Raw genomic sequence first — 15,191 nt, 5'->3', positions numbered from 1 at the left:
TTTTTTTTTTTTTTTTTGTCATTTGATGTCATCTCTTCTACAATGCCATGTTCCACACCAGCTCAAGTTTGCTCCCTTGCCTGATCAGGGTACTCAGGATGCAGGGATGTCTCTGCACAGATCATATTAAGGATATTTCATGACTGTGTGGGGATGCACCATGCTGGGATAGCTCAGCTAACTCTAACAAAAGCTTCATTCCAGAACTGGAGGCATATCTACCCTGGGGTAGCACATTGGGTGTGCTGGATACACTACACTGCTGCCAGGACCAAAGCCAGGACCTCTGCATGGAACTGGACTTTGCTCTCTGGACCTGGCAGCAATCCCAGGGCTATTTTAGGAATGAATCTGAGCAGGCACACAGCATAGAAATCCCCAAATTGATGGCCTGTCTATCACCATCACCAAGCTATGCTAAATCTTGGTGCTGTCTCCTGCCAGCATTACCACAGCTGAGTTACCTTGCTGGAAAGAACTCCACAAAATCAGACAAACTCTCAGATAAAGTGGCAAATTCTGGCCAAGTCAGGTGTGGTGGGTAGAACGTGTACCTGAATGTGTAACTTCATGAATCTGGAAGTCACATCACCCTGATTTCAGTCTAAGTTCACTGAAATGAATTCTAGTTGCTGCAACACTTCTACACATATCACAGAACAGCAGAACAGTGTTTTACCTTAAAGTCAGCACATAAAAGACTTGCAGATAAGAATCAAGGTGGTTTTTTTTTGCATAGATACTTGCTCATATTAAAAGTGAATAGCTCATATCAAATGATACTGAATGAATCAAAACTTTTCCCTTCTTCACTGTTCCATTGCAGTTCACAAGAAGCAGCTTGGTCCAGCCCACCCTTTGGTGCTTTGAGTACTTGCTTTGTGACCTTAGGCTGCACAGTTGTTATACATCAATGCTACTTTAATATTTTTCTCAGCTAGTACTGTTCCTAGTATTATTGCACTAGGCTGCTTTTATGGCTGGGTTTAGGGACAAATATCACACAAAGGGAAAGAAAATATAATGATAGGTGAAGTGATTTTCCACGTCGACTTTACCGTGGTAAGGATTATCTTTGGCAATTAATTTTTTCTTCCAATAATGCATGGATGTCCCAATGAGACAAGAAAAGTAGGTCGGCTCATTATCCCAGCTGCACTGACTCAGCAGCACTCTAACCATTTTCCTAGAACTAAACCAGGCAGTGCACAGAGAAACACATACAAATTAGGGGAGAAATATCAACATTGCGTAGGTCAGCAAAACCATATGGTGTTTAGCTGAAACACATGCATATTCAGAAACACTGGGATCTTCAAGCTGTGTATGAAAACTCAGAGCCCAGCAGAGCTTTGAAGTCCTTGCTTCCCTTGCTAGATCCTAAACTCAGAGTTCATGAACAGCTCTGTGCTGACAGCTCTGGGTACCAAAGGATTCCAGCTGCAGGCAGCAGCAGCTAGTATTTCCCTGTGTTGTCCTGCCAGCTCTGTCTGATTTGGAAATACCACCTGTCTGGATCAGAAGGTATTTCAGTCTCTCTCGTTAACCCACCACTTCCTCAGCTGAAGCTGACAACAGGATACTGCAGGGGAGGCCTTTGAGATGACAGACAATGGCAAATGTAATCATTCAAATTGCCTTCAGCTGGATTTCACACCAGATGGGGAAAATGACCCAATGGAAAAACACCAAAGAACAATAAAATCTGAAACCCCTAGAAACTCTTCTCTTATTTTCTTCATGACTCTCTAAATTATTTTCTATGGAGTGCTGCATTATCTCCTGAATTCCTCAATTTAAAACACATTGTGTTGTAAAAAAACCATAAAACATATGGTCCAGTTCTCAGTGTTGAACTCTGAGTTACCTAAGCTTTCCAAAGGAACTTAGAGCATCAGTACTTAAATTCTTAAATTCCTCTGAAAACCACACCTGAATTCCCAAAGGAATCTAGCAATGTTGTATAGACTACCAAATAACAGACAAAGTAGCTTCTGAGGTGGAGGGAAGGTTTAATATGGTGTCTATGACTTGTGGAGGTGCTCCACTCTTTGCTCCAAAATTCCAGATGCAATTTCACTGGCTCAAATAAAAAAGAATGAGAAGCTGTAACTTTTCATTACTACATAACCACATCATCCCTCAGAGCTATTAAAAAAGACATTGTGTACTTCTACCACTTTTAATTTCCATTTGTTATTGTTTTACTTCTCCATCCCATATCTTTTAAGCACAGTGACTCACATTGAGTTTCCGGTGCTGAGGAGCACAGTATTGTAAAATTGTTTTGGAGACTAAGGAGCAGTTTCTCTTGTACAAATACCATTAACTACCAAATGCAAGAGATAAAAAAGCTGTTATTAAGAGCCAAAATGTAACATATCATCACACGGGGTGTGCAAAGCAGCTGCTCCCACTTCCTCAATCCCAAGGGAAAAGAGCAGGAGCAAGGAAGCAGCTTACAGGGTTTTCAGCAGGGATGAGCTGACTTGCCCTAAGTAGCATGAGACCTCATCATCATCACCATCCCTGCATCTTTGAGCAGGGCTGTCAGGGGAAACAGAGGAATCCTACAGCTCCTGGCATTAGCAGAATCAGGGAGAAATGGAACAAAGCAACTCAGGATTTTCTGTATTCAGCTTCTGCAAAGGAGCAGCAACTCACAAAGGGCTGGGCTATGAGAATTCATTGCAGCTGAGAAAAAGAGCAGGGTCACAGCAGCTGGGATCTACATCAACACACTGCACCAGGATTTTCCTGTGGGTTGGAGTCTGTCAGACCCTGAGGTGTGGCTTGTAGGAACAAACTGGGAGGAGTGCTTGATCAGCTGGTGACCTTGAGAAGCTGCAGCTACAGGCTGAGAGGAACCTCATGCTGAAACAAAGACAAATGAAGAATCCTGTGCTGAGGATGGAAACATCCATCAGTGCAGGCTGGGGGGCAAACAGCTGTTGAGCAGTTATTCAGAATCATAGAATCATAGAATCACAGAAGGTTTGGGGTCAAAAGTGGCCAAGCTCCCCCCACCATGGGCATGGACACAAGGACACCTTCCCCTGCACCAGGTTGGCCAAAGCCCTGTCCAGCCTGGTCTTGAATATTGCCAGGATTGGGGAGTCCACAACCTTTCTGGGCAACATCTTCCAGTGCCTCACCCCCTTCAGAGTAAAAAATTTGGTCCTGATATCTAATCTAAATCCTTCCTCCTTCAGCTCAAGGCCATTCCCCCTTCCCCTTGCCAAAAGCCCCTCTCCAGCTCTGCTGTAGCCCCTCTAGGCACTGGAAAGTGCCCTAAGGTCTCCCAGAGCCTTTTCTTCTCCACCCACACTGACTCTCAGCCTGTTTTCACCACAGAGGTGCTCCAGCCTTCCAAACACCTTCCTGGCTCCTCTGGACTCATTCCAGCAGGTCATCCTTCCTGTATTGGTTACCCCAGACTCAGACATTTATAAAAATAAGGGGCTCTAAAAAGAGACCAAATCATAGCTAAGAATTGAACATCATTCCATAAATAAAAATATTTTAAGTAGAGCAAAACTGAACTTTTGAAGGGTCAGATCCTGGTTGGATCAGATGCTATTGGCTTTAGCTACAGAAAATGGTTTGGCTTCAAACTTTCTGCTTAGAAAGCTGCTTCTGTGAAAATGGCAGAGGAAAAACCAATCAGTTCATTCATTATTGATGGCCTGTCTGAGCAGTGGCTGCAGTACAAAGTAGTTTTGTTGCTCTGGAAAATTTTAATCCCAGAAAGTATTTAGGAAAATGAAAGACTCTCTCTCTTTATGCCAGGGAATATTAAGGCCATCATCACAAAGTGCAGTGACTACCAGGTGCTATTGGTGAAAATTCCCCACATCAGAAGAGAATTCCATGCTCAGTTTCAAGAAAATTTCAGGTATGCTTTACCTAAGCACTCAGCCCACACAAGCTCACCCTAATACATGTTTTTTAAAAGCTCATGGGAATTTCAGGCATAATCTTTAGTGGATTCTTTATCATCTTCCCTCTAGAGATATGTCAGGATGAAAACATATTCAAAGATGGTTTTTATATGCCACTATACAAGGCATCTACAATTGTGAACTTTGGAAAAATTATTCTTAAAAACAGCCACTCAGAAATAAATAGCTGATTTTCTTTATCAAGATCAGATTTTAGCAGTTTGTGATACAGAGCTATTCATTCACCATCAGTGCTTGGTGTTAGGTAGGGGGAAAAAAGCAATTTTGTTTCATATTCTACTTTTACAGGAAATCTAGTAAATAAAATTAATTTCAAAATACTAGCTTGACTTCTTTCTTGTAATATGATTAACCTTGTATTAAGACCAGCACAAAATTTGCAAGTTATTTATAGATTGACTGTATTCCCAAGATAAAAGGGGAAGCAAGGATTGCAGTATTAGATTGGCACGTTTGGCAGAAACCTGTTCCTCCTAAGAGTCACTGTCTGATGCTCTTTTTCTTTAGTTTGTGTTCCAATTACATCCTTCTGTGCTTCTAACATTGGTTAGATCTAATGGGGTGTTTTTCTAATTGTAACTATTTGTAGAAGCCTAAAAAGTGCACATCAAAATATCTTCTTCCTGAATTTAGTGTTCTCCTAGAAATAAAAGCTAACATTTTGATATTGAAAGATTCCTAATATTTTTAAAAAAATAAGGCTACTGCACCAGCAAATTCAAAAAAGCCACAAATTTGCCAAGTTTATGACTGAACTTTAAAAAATGGGAATATTTTCCCAAGAGCAGAACCTATCAGCTGAATCAAGCTATTTCAAATGCCAGCGGTGTACAAAGATTTATAATAAATATTAAGTCCCTGAAACAGAAGTTCATGGTGAAGGAGATGAAGAAACTTAGATTGTGACTGGTAAGAAAAATAAGAGTAAAAATAAATGTTCAGAGCCCTTGAAGCAGTTGCAGTGCCTTGTGTGAGCCAAGAACACCAAACAGAACAGCACAGCCAGTCCAGGATGTGTCACCCACGCAGTGCCACCAGCAAAGGCAGCAAATGGACCCAGCAGAATTATTGCTCCTCTCTGGCCCCACCGTGCTGAACATCTGAGTAAACAGCTAATCAGAGATGGAATGAGCTCCCAGTCAAACAGACAAAGTCCAGCTCTGCTCAGTGTGTCTGCAGTAACCCTGTCCTTGCTGTTTGCTAGGACAGAAAGTGTTCCCCTTCGTGAGCAGCAAAGGATCTCCACCTCTGAAGTTATGCAGCAAAACACAACTGTAAAATCACAGAATTCATGGCTGCTCCCTTCCATTGAAATTCCAGCCCTGCTGTGCCTTTCAGATCTTTTATGTATCCTATTATCCGAGTCTTAGATGTTATTTATAAGGAATATGTGAGTATGAAATATTCATTTTTAACCTGAAAACATTTAAAATATGCAAGCATATATTCAATTTAGAATTTCAATTTTATGCTGATTTGCATAATTCATTGAAAGAGAAAACTTAGCTTATTACAAAGCTTCAGCATAAATTTCTTGCCTCGGGGTTGCTAAGTATATCCAGACCAGGTATATGACCATTCAGAGCATGAAGTGAATGATTTTAAGGTTATTTTATTTAAACTAAAGGACTAAATGCTATCTTCTGGAATCTTTCAATATTTAGCAATATTTAGACTTATATCTTACCTAGAATTCAAATGCACCCGTGTAAATTTCTTTATGTCTTTTAATTTTTAAAAAATTCATATACTTTTCAAATGCAGTGCCATCAGTGTGTTAATGAACTCTAATGTCAAAGCACAGATGCTGACAGTGCCAAACTCACAATCATACATAACATTTGCCTATTTGCAGATGAGAATGCCTTCTGTAATTCATGTGTATCAGATAAGGAACTAAACTGTGGTTTTGTGCAGGCACTAGATCACAAATACATTTGTATAACTATTCCCAGCAGAACCAGTATGTTTACCCACTTGCACACCCATAATATGTTTTCTGAATCTGAACTGATGGTTCAACAGTTAATTTATCTGAAATCATACTTGCAAATAAATCCTCCAAGGTTATGTATCCATGTGCTCATTTTAGATTTGCCACACCTTTCACATTTTAACAGACTTCTTCCAGCACTTCTGAAAGAAAGTAAAGACCAAAGAAAAAGATACAATGCCTAAAAATCAAATAAATTATTTCCCCAGGATGCATCAAGTTTTGTCTTCCAATATTCAATATCAATATAGAAAAAAAAATTCAGCTTTATTCCAGTGAATCAGAATAAAAACAAGTGGGTGGGAGGGTTGCAGCTTCATAAAGGTATAACTGAGAAAAAAAATCGCCACCAAAAAAAAAAATACACCGTGCCTATATAAATGTACCAAGCAACTGAACACTTTCTAACCTGGACGTGCATGACTATCTCTTTGCAATTTGAAACTGTTATGCTGACAAATACAACCCACTAGGGATCAGGCACCACGTGGAGATTAACATTTTTGAAGCCTATATCTATCATAAAAAAAATCCCCACTACCAAATCCAGTGGAACAGATGGATCCTGATCAGAGAGCAGGAAAGGCTGAATGCAGCAAGTACTGAAGATTGATACCTATTTCCAAAGAAGCAATCTGGGCACAGAGAACAGCAGGTTGCTACAGACATTTGGCATATTTATTGGGGCATTAAGGGAGTTCCACAATTCCATTTACATATATACAGGACTATGTAAAAAACATAGTATATTAGGCTTCCCACACACATAGAAATCTTGAATTATAATGACTTGGCTACACATAAAACTTAGTGGGTCCTGCTTAATGTGGGATAATCCATTGTCAGCATTGCAATTTAACAGTACTTCCATTTTCAAAATGCCAATGATATTTACAGCTCGAAATGCCTGGCCCAGTTTTGTTCCCAATAGCAAAATCAATTACAATCTCCCATAAAGTTGGAGAGAAGCAAAATCAGGCACTGTTGTACCTGTTAAAGCAAAGGTACAAAACTTCACCATAAATATTCCCAGTTTAATTGCCCTTCTGCAGCACAAATAGCTGAGAGGCAAAACATCTCTGCTGCTTCTTTAGCAACTCTAATGTTCAACATGAAAACACATAATTGAAGAAAGTCTTGAGGTAAATTTGAAAAGTCAAGTAATAGTTGTTAGCAGAAAAGCAGAAAAAAAAAAGCTTGCATTCCTCATCAAGAGCATTGAAAAGACAGATTACATGCCTGCAGCCCACACCCGAGGACACACATTCGTCCTTCTAATACCAATGGAGTTTAAAAGAATTTATCTCACCAAATTGAGAAGCTGCTGTATCATTTTACCTCATCAACTTTCAGCTCTGGACTAATGTTTTTGGTCACAACCTGACCTCCACTTGCCCTTTTTCTTCTTTTTTCTGGAGATAATCTGTGTTCTAACTCATAAGCAGAAGAGAAGTTTGCTCAAGTTTGACTTCCTTTACTTTGACTGTTTTAATCCAGTTCTCTGTTGTACACACTGTGCTGAAATACCTGTCATGAGTCTTGTTCCCTTTCTGTGGGAGGAGAACATTATACACAAACCTAGATTTTGAGTGGCAAAAAAAAAAACCCAAACAAATATTGGAATAGCAATGTCAATTTTGAGAATCATTTGGATTTAGTGGCTGTTTCCCATGCTGTAACACTGCACTCGTTTACCAATCATTTCATCAGCAATGAAACACAAAAATGGATATATTCAGCTGAAGTTTTAGCAACTAAATGTGTGTCATCACCTAGGAAGCATGCAGAATTCACAGTCAATAAACCAGCTATCTCTTGAGCAAAGTAATCTGTGTTAGTCCTTGTGTGGCACCTTTGAGGCTGACTTTCTTCTTAAAAATGCAGATCACACTCCCTCGAGATAGTCATCTTTTCCCGTGATGCACTTGAGTGACAGAACAACAAGCTTAGTGCAAAGAAATGCCATTGGGGTTGACAAGCAAATTCCATCAGTATGCAGAGTTTGCACAGTGCAGTTCAGCAGCAGCAGTTCACACAGTCCGTTGCTTTGGAACAGAATTATAATTAAGCCTTAAATCTTCAGCTTTCGGATTAATTCTCATCACACAGGTCTTATATATTTTCCTGTGCAAGTCTGGGAATATGTTTGTCACTAAAGAAAACAGCATGTAATGGTTAACCAGCTTGAAGGGGTTGTTGTCTGTAAGATACCCAGGTACAATGTATCTAGGACATGAATATCTGGTAATTTCCTCATTAATTATGAGGTTTTAAAACCTTGTCAGAACATTAATTTTTTTCTGAAGGAACATTTCCCGCCTCTGACACATGAAAACAATACTATTATAAGAATGGGAAGTAAAAGCTGTAAGGACTTGGGATGCCTCAGTTCACTTTAGAAACATCCTTTGTGTTTTATGAAAAAGTATTTTTAACTATCTGCAAGTTCACAGCAAACATATACATCTCTTTGGATTTCGATTATATCTCTGAGCCTCTGAGGAATGCTTCCAAAAAGAAAACACAGAGGCAAAAAGCCAGAGAGACCCCTTTGAGGCTGCCACATTGAAGAAGGACTGTGCCATTCTCACACAGGTCTAAAAGACCATTGGAGCATCTTACCTAGCTCAGAACAAAACCATCACTTTGTCCTTTTCCCCTCTGTGTAGCCAAGCCAGAGGACCACTTGGAAGAATTTTTCCCAAGTAGTCTCAGCAAGGGCAGATGTCTGGGTTTAACATGAAGGCCACAAGAAGGTGTCACCAGAGCCTTCTCTCCTCCAGGCTGAACACAGAAAACTGCATGTGAAAGGGGATAATGTTCACTCTGAGCTCCAGTTTATAAAGAGTGATTGGTACTATCTGAAAATTACCAGCTAGGGAATAAAACAGGAAAAGGTCGTGGATACAATCAGTGCTGAGGGTGTACAGCAGATCCTACAATCAGAAAACCTGGTGAGCAGGGTCTGTAGGACAGCTGTTGGACAAGCAATTTAGCACTGCTCATCAGATCCTTGAATCCCACAGGTTCCTGGGTTTTGGTACAGATGGTGGTGAAAAGGAAAGGCCTCTTGATGTCACACAAAGTGCAAGGAAAAGGCTAAGGGTGTCAAGGTGGATGGTAACTTGGATAACAGGCACAAAGGAAAAATAAATCACACCACTAAAAGAGTGACAAAAGAATAACACCGCAATAAAAACAATTTTCATTTTGGGAAGAGAGCTCTCAGTAAGTGAGAACTGGAAACAAGCTGTCCCAGGATGCTGGCAGCTATTTAAGGAAACATTTTCAAAGGCCAAGTACAAACAATTCCATCAGAGTAAGAGATCATCTTGGCTATGCTGTAAGCTCTTCTCTGATCCTAATACAAGGAAGCATGCTGGAGATGAAAATAAGATCAGATTACCAAAGAATACAAAGCTATTTTCTATTTCTCCATATGAACTTGTAGGGAGAAACCTAATCAATAAAACGAAACAAAATTAGAAGAAAAAGTAATTCAAACAGATTGTGCTCCAAGCATCTGAAAGTGTGATGGTAACCTACTCAGCCCTGCACTCAGAGAGTGACCAAAGGGGATACGAGTCTGAACACCCTGTCCATCAGCCTCTTAATCCAAACTGAGTCAAAACACCCTTTGCTCATTTTATTTTGATCAGCATTTTTAGAAAAGCAGCATTAAAAAAAAAAAAAAAAAAAAGAGAGTGGGAGAAAGAAAACAGAAGAGTGGTGAGTTATAAGTTTTTCTTCCTAATTTTCAAAGTCAGTGGAGAAGGCATTACTACAGAGCAAATACAGAGACTGTAGCCCAGCTCCCCCTTCGCACATCCTCCCCGAAGCTCCCCACACTCCCCAGTGCTCCCAGCCAGGATGCTCCGGGATCTCTCTGCGCTGCAATTCCCTGGCTGGGATTGCTGTATCTGCGTGTGCCTTGCCCAGCCCAGGTGCTCCCCAGGGAGGTCAGAGGGAGTTTCTCGGTTGGGTTCTGCACCGATCAGGCGCTCAGCAGGGTCTAAGCTCAGCCCAGCCTTGCCCATCACCGCACGCCGTCAGTGCCACCGTGTGGTGCAGCTCCCCGGCTCGCCTGCCCTGCCGACACAGCAGACTGGGAACAGGCAAAATTGTGTTAGAACCACGTGTTTTCTTTTTAAATCCGCTAGCATTTCAAACTCAGCACCACTCTCGAGCACGGAGAATGAACTGGCAGTGCAGTGCTGCCTAAAAAGGGTTAAAAACATCTCCACCTGCCTCCATCCACAACTGCAACCGTGGGGGTTTAAGTCATTCTTTTCAGATAACCACTAAGGATAAAGTTCTCTAGGATTTTTTTCTTCTTTTAGCAGGTAAACCAGCACACAATTCAAATATAAACACCTAGTGACCATGACTGCAGGCACCCTGAGGCACAGGGAAGGATGTTTCCTGACACTGATCTCCTGTGCTGACACTCAGGACAATCCAGCCCCAGGTTCCCTGAGGAACAAGATTTAGCTTGCCCCAGAGCTTTGCTTTCTGGTGATACTGCATGGGATTGCTGAGAAAATCTTAGCCTCTTGGGGAACTCCTGTAAACAGTGTCAGCTTGCTCTCACAGGCTCACAGTGCATCTTTTAGAGGTTCTAGACTCTCCTAAAGCATGGGAAATTAGGATGTTATGGAGTGGATTATTGTATCCACTCAAAACAAACTGAATAAAGCATGTTTGAAATTGTCCCTTTTTTCCCTCTGCAAAGCTCTTCACTCTTAGCTCTAGGTTTGATTTATACTTCAGCCACATGGTAATTTTGTGTGAACTGGTCACTGACAAGTCAAACAGCCTGTTCTGGCCCAGGCTGAACAGTCAGACAGCACAACTTACATCTCCATCCTCATTATGCAAACGACATGTGCAGATAATTGCATGTTTCATCTTGTTGTTCTGATGTCTTGAAGCAGATGGCGGAAAATGAACCACACTGGAAGCAACCAAGTGAAATTTCTGCAAACCATTGCTTTCAATGACTTTGTGCCACTGCTCACATTGCTGGGCTGACTTTCAGCCTGTCCTCCCTCTATCAGATGCCTCTGCTGCCAGGCACCTCTTATCACCAGCAAGCAGGAGCTACACTCTGGCCTCAATAAACTGCCAGCTCTGTTTGCAGCCAGATTTTAAAAGAAGCAACTCAAAGACCCATAATTCATGGAAACAGATGAGTTTCTCCTCCTAAATCAAGATGCACAAAACTGCTGTTCCCAAAGAATGCATTAAACTCACATCCTTTTGTTTGGCAGTGCAGGAGACTGTACTGCAATAAACTCTATCTGTAAAACTTGTAACAGAAAAATAACGATTGCAATCTTTAAATAAAGTATCTGTGCAATAACATTTCAGTTGGTTCTTTCATTCTGAGGAATTTTCTGCCTAATCTGGTTCACTATTATTATTGTTCAATCAAATACTGTGTGCTATACTTGTATACTACACAGAGGTCTTCATGAGAATATAAACTTTTCAACATAAAGATCCAACCTAGCTTTCACACCTACATTATATCCTGAAGGAAAGCATTGTGGCTGGGGAGACAGTTCATAAAAATGCTCTGCTTTTAAAGAATATCCAACAAATCTGATCAGTTCATAAACAGATTTGGTTATTTTATTGCACAAGAAAATGTACTTGGAGAATAATTTTCACCAGCCATCCTCCACCAACACTGAGTATGCCAATTCCCATTTAATAGTCCCAACTATGAGCCAGCCACGTGAATATCAAGTTGCTCTCCAAAGGATGTTCTTTTACATGCAGAAAACCAAAGTGATAACACCACCTTACTATTGTATGTGGAGTTTCTGAAGCTGGAACACTGCTAACAGGTTTCATTTGAATTTTCATTTATCTACTTGACACCTAATGTCTTAGAATATGAAATATTTCCTTTGCTGCCTCTAGTTTCAGTGCTTAGTTATCTCACCACTAGCAAAACCAGGCAACATTTCAGTGTGTATCTCTGGAATAGGTTTTATTACTTTTTGTTCACCTAAGGAATGTATTTGTGAACTTCTTAAAAACACATAAATAAAATTTTACAATCACTATGTGGATAAACCTGGCAACAAAAGATTGCAGATTATTTTTCTCTTTATTGAATGTTAATTTTCCTGTCTATACCTTCTCAAAGGCACATACACTTTTAAAGATCATTACCTTAAAAGGCATATTTGTAAACATAAAATATAAATCTTAAACGAAATAAACCTGTGACACCACTAAAGTGTTGATCTCAGTCTGTGGTACCTCACTGGGGTCTAGGTGCAGGACAGGAAGGTTTAGGAGCTGCTGCACACTGTTTCCTTGGCTGGAGTTACCAAAGAGGGAGCAAGCAGAGGCAATGAGTTACTCTAAACTTAATTATATTTCCCAAAAGCAAGAAAAGTACAAGTTCCACGGGGACAGGATTCAGAGAGTGCATCATAAATTACATACAACCTTGGCAAATCTCACCACAGAACCACAAAATTCAAGTATTTCAAAACCAGCTCTGGCTGCATCAGGTGAAACACTCACTGGGAGTGGCAGGTTTGTCACCCTGACTCTGGGAACACTGTGGAGATAGTTTTAAAACTCTGTGAGGTGCTTCAGCATGTCACTGCATAAAGGGCAGGAAAAATGTATACAGAAAAATACTTTTAGGAAGACACAGACTTCTTCCTGAGCACATCATGTGGTTTTTAATAAAACGCCAAGTTTAATGCTAATGGCTTTTAATCAGAGCCTTCTTCAACATAATTCAAATATATTTCATTTCCTAATTTAAAATTTGGTACAACATGATCATTTAGACTCAGCACTCGTGTTCACCTTGGTTTGAAATATTAATTGTGTTAACAGCATTAACAGCAAATTTCAGGGATCCCTTGAAATATTACTCACCCTGGGAAAGAGGAAGACTGATGGCAAGAGGCAGCTTCCCCTTGCAGCCTGGGAAGGCATCAGGTGAGATAGGAGCTACACTTGATAGTCCTGGCAAAGACAGAAGTCAAGAGGGAGCACAGCTAAGTCTCCCCAAAGTCTGGTTTAGAATCTCACAAATGCACATGGAACAACAAGGAACAACCAGGATGCTTCAGGGGACAAAACTTCTTCCAGACAGATGTGAAACCCCTGCCTTGCAGCCAGCTGAGTAAGGAATACTCGCTGAGATATTTGCCTGTATATTAGCAAATTTCATCAAAAACACATCAAATCGATCCATAAAATGGGTCTGACAGCACCCATGTTCTGGAATTCTCACAAGGACTGACAGCACACTTCCTGCACCTCATGCTGCACTCTGCAGAGGAGGAAAACAAAAAATAACAATGCTGCTGAGAAAAAAAAGAGAGGGGATTTGTTGTTGTTTTGGTTTTTCTCACAATATTAATGCCAGACAAGCTCCACTTACAACCTGACACAGTAGGAGTAATTGAAGAAGATTATGGGATTCAAAAGGTGATGCTGAAGTCAGGTATCAGTCAAGTCTATTTCCTCTAGCAGTGCAAGAAGGTTACTTGAAATAACAGAGAAAAGATATTATAAAAAAAAAATCTGCAAAACACTAAAATAAGCTGAACAGTCACAGCTCAAAATGCAAACTGGTACCTGGCCTGGTGGCTTTTAAATTTTTCTATATTGTTATATCTCATTAAACAATTTTGGTGGTTTTAATTATTGTATCCAGCTTTTGAGCTTCCCAGTAAAATACCAACATGTTATAAACTACTATTAAATTTCTTTTTTTTTTTTTTTACTAAAAGCTCTACAAGCAGGACAACAGATTTGTGCCATCCATGTCACAAATCTACAAGGGGAGCAGAGTGCACATGCAGGTGGTTCCTTTCCTAGAGAAATCTTTCATATATGCATGCTATTGTTCAAACACACAGGTGTTTTACTCTGAAATTTGGTACATTTAACATTTAAATATTTTTTCAGCAAGTGCTACCCCAAAAACATGTTACAATAAAACACAACAGTGCAGTCTGAATTTCATTGTCGGCCCTACCACCAAAGGGCACTAAGCATGACCTGCAGGTGCACACACAAATAACACCTGAAAACATATTTGCTTAAGAACACAGGTTCTCCTTGTGGCCCAGGTTTCACAGGTGATGCCTGGTTGCTTAAGAGTTTTATTTCTGATAGATGCACAGTCACAGTTATTTCCTCAGTCACAGGCAAATGAGTTCCACAATTAAAGAAATGCACAATTTCTGCAGACTCAGGGAGGATAACATGGCAAGTACCAGTGCAAGTTACCACTTAGAAAGTTCCCTCCTGACTTGTAAGAAAAGCCAAGCAAAACAGAACAACCTTGAAAATAAACCAGCCATGAGGAAGTGAATGCTCTTTTCTGTAATTAAAAAGCAGAAAGCAAGGAAAACTCTTCAGGGACAAGTTTTTCAATACCATTTGATACAAACACAGCACTTCCACCCCCAACCTGTGACTCCAAAGTACCAGAGGGCAGCAGCAGAACCAGTGTGGCTGTAGGGAAGCTCTTTCTCTGCATTCTCCATAACATCTTCTGTCAAAACCTCATGGATAACAATTTCCACACAGTGATTCCCTTCACAGATATGATTACAAAATAATTAGCAGCAACAATTCTTAGACCAACATTTAGATGATGTTAAAACAAATACAGACGTGCCTAACACTGCTGTTGGATTTATTTATCCACGTCATTTCACTGGTAAATAAGATTAATTAGTTTACAACACTTACACACTCCTGTGAGGCAGTTCTGGAAGCAGCTCAGAGCAGCAGCAAATCCCAGAATCTCCATCTCCTCAGAACCAGCCACGAGCCACAGCAAAGGGCAGTAACAGCCCAGGCTTCCTCCCCAGCCCTTCATCAGGTAATTAATCATCTTACCAAGGGACAGGGCAGCTGTGGGCTCTCTGCTCCCCACACCTCCAGCTGCCTCCACTCTCCCTCAGCTCCCCAGGCTCCTCCCCTCGAGCATAAAACCAATGGCCAAACCATAAAATTAACAATATAATAACTATAGGAACGATAAATAGTAAAGTATTGTTATGATGGGATGTGTGGCTTGGTTGGGGAGTGAGGAATAGGAGTATTCTGAGGTTCAATTGTGCTCTGCTCAGGTGATTTTCCAAAATGCTAAGTGAGAATGATTAGGAACACCTGTTTCAGGAGCAGCTCTCTCCTACCATTGCATTAGCCCTGAGTGACCTCTTGCTTTCACTTTTAACCTA

The 15,191-nt window shown here is 40.6% G+C and overlaps 1 long non-coding RNA gene across 2 annotated transcripts in view; it reads right to left on the bottom strand.

Annotated features, from left to right (window-relative positions):
* The window catches only part of LOC146437378 (uncharacterized), a 291,738-nt gene extending 276,867 nt beyond the window's left edge, over window positions 1-14,871 (bottom strand). For both annotated transcript variants that reach the window (XR_014852200.1, XR_014852199.1), the window contains exon 1: window positions 14,698-14,871. This is a non-coding gene — a long non-coding RNA (uncharacterized LOC146437378). The remainder of the gene's footprint in view (window positions 1-14,697) is intronic.
* Between the last annotated feature and the right edge of the window lie 320 nt (window positions 14,872-15,191).

The sequence above is a fragment of the Lichenostomus cassidix genome, chromosome 4A, assembly GCF_008360975.1.
Source record: "Lichenostomus cassidix isolate B80296 chromosome 4A, HeHo_3.0, whole genome shotgun sequence".
Classification (NCBI taxonomy): Eukaryota; Metazoa; Chordata; class Aves; order Passeriformes; family Meliphagidae; genus Lichenostomus; species Lichenostomus cassidix.
The sequence above is the reverse complement of the archived record's forward strand: the minus strand, read 5'-3'. Positions and strand labels throughout refer to the sequence as shown.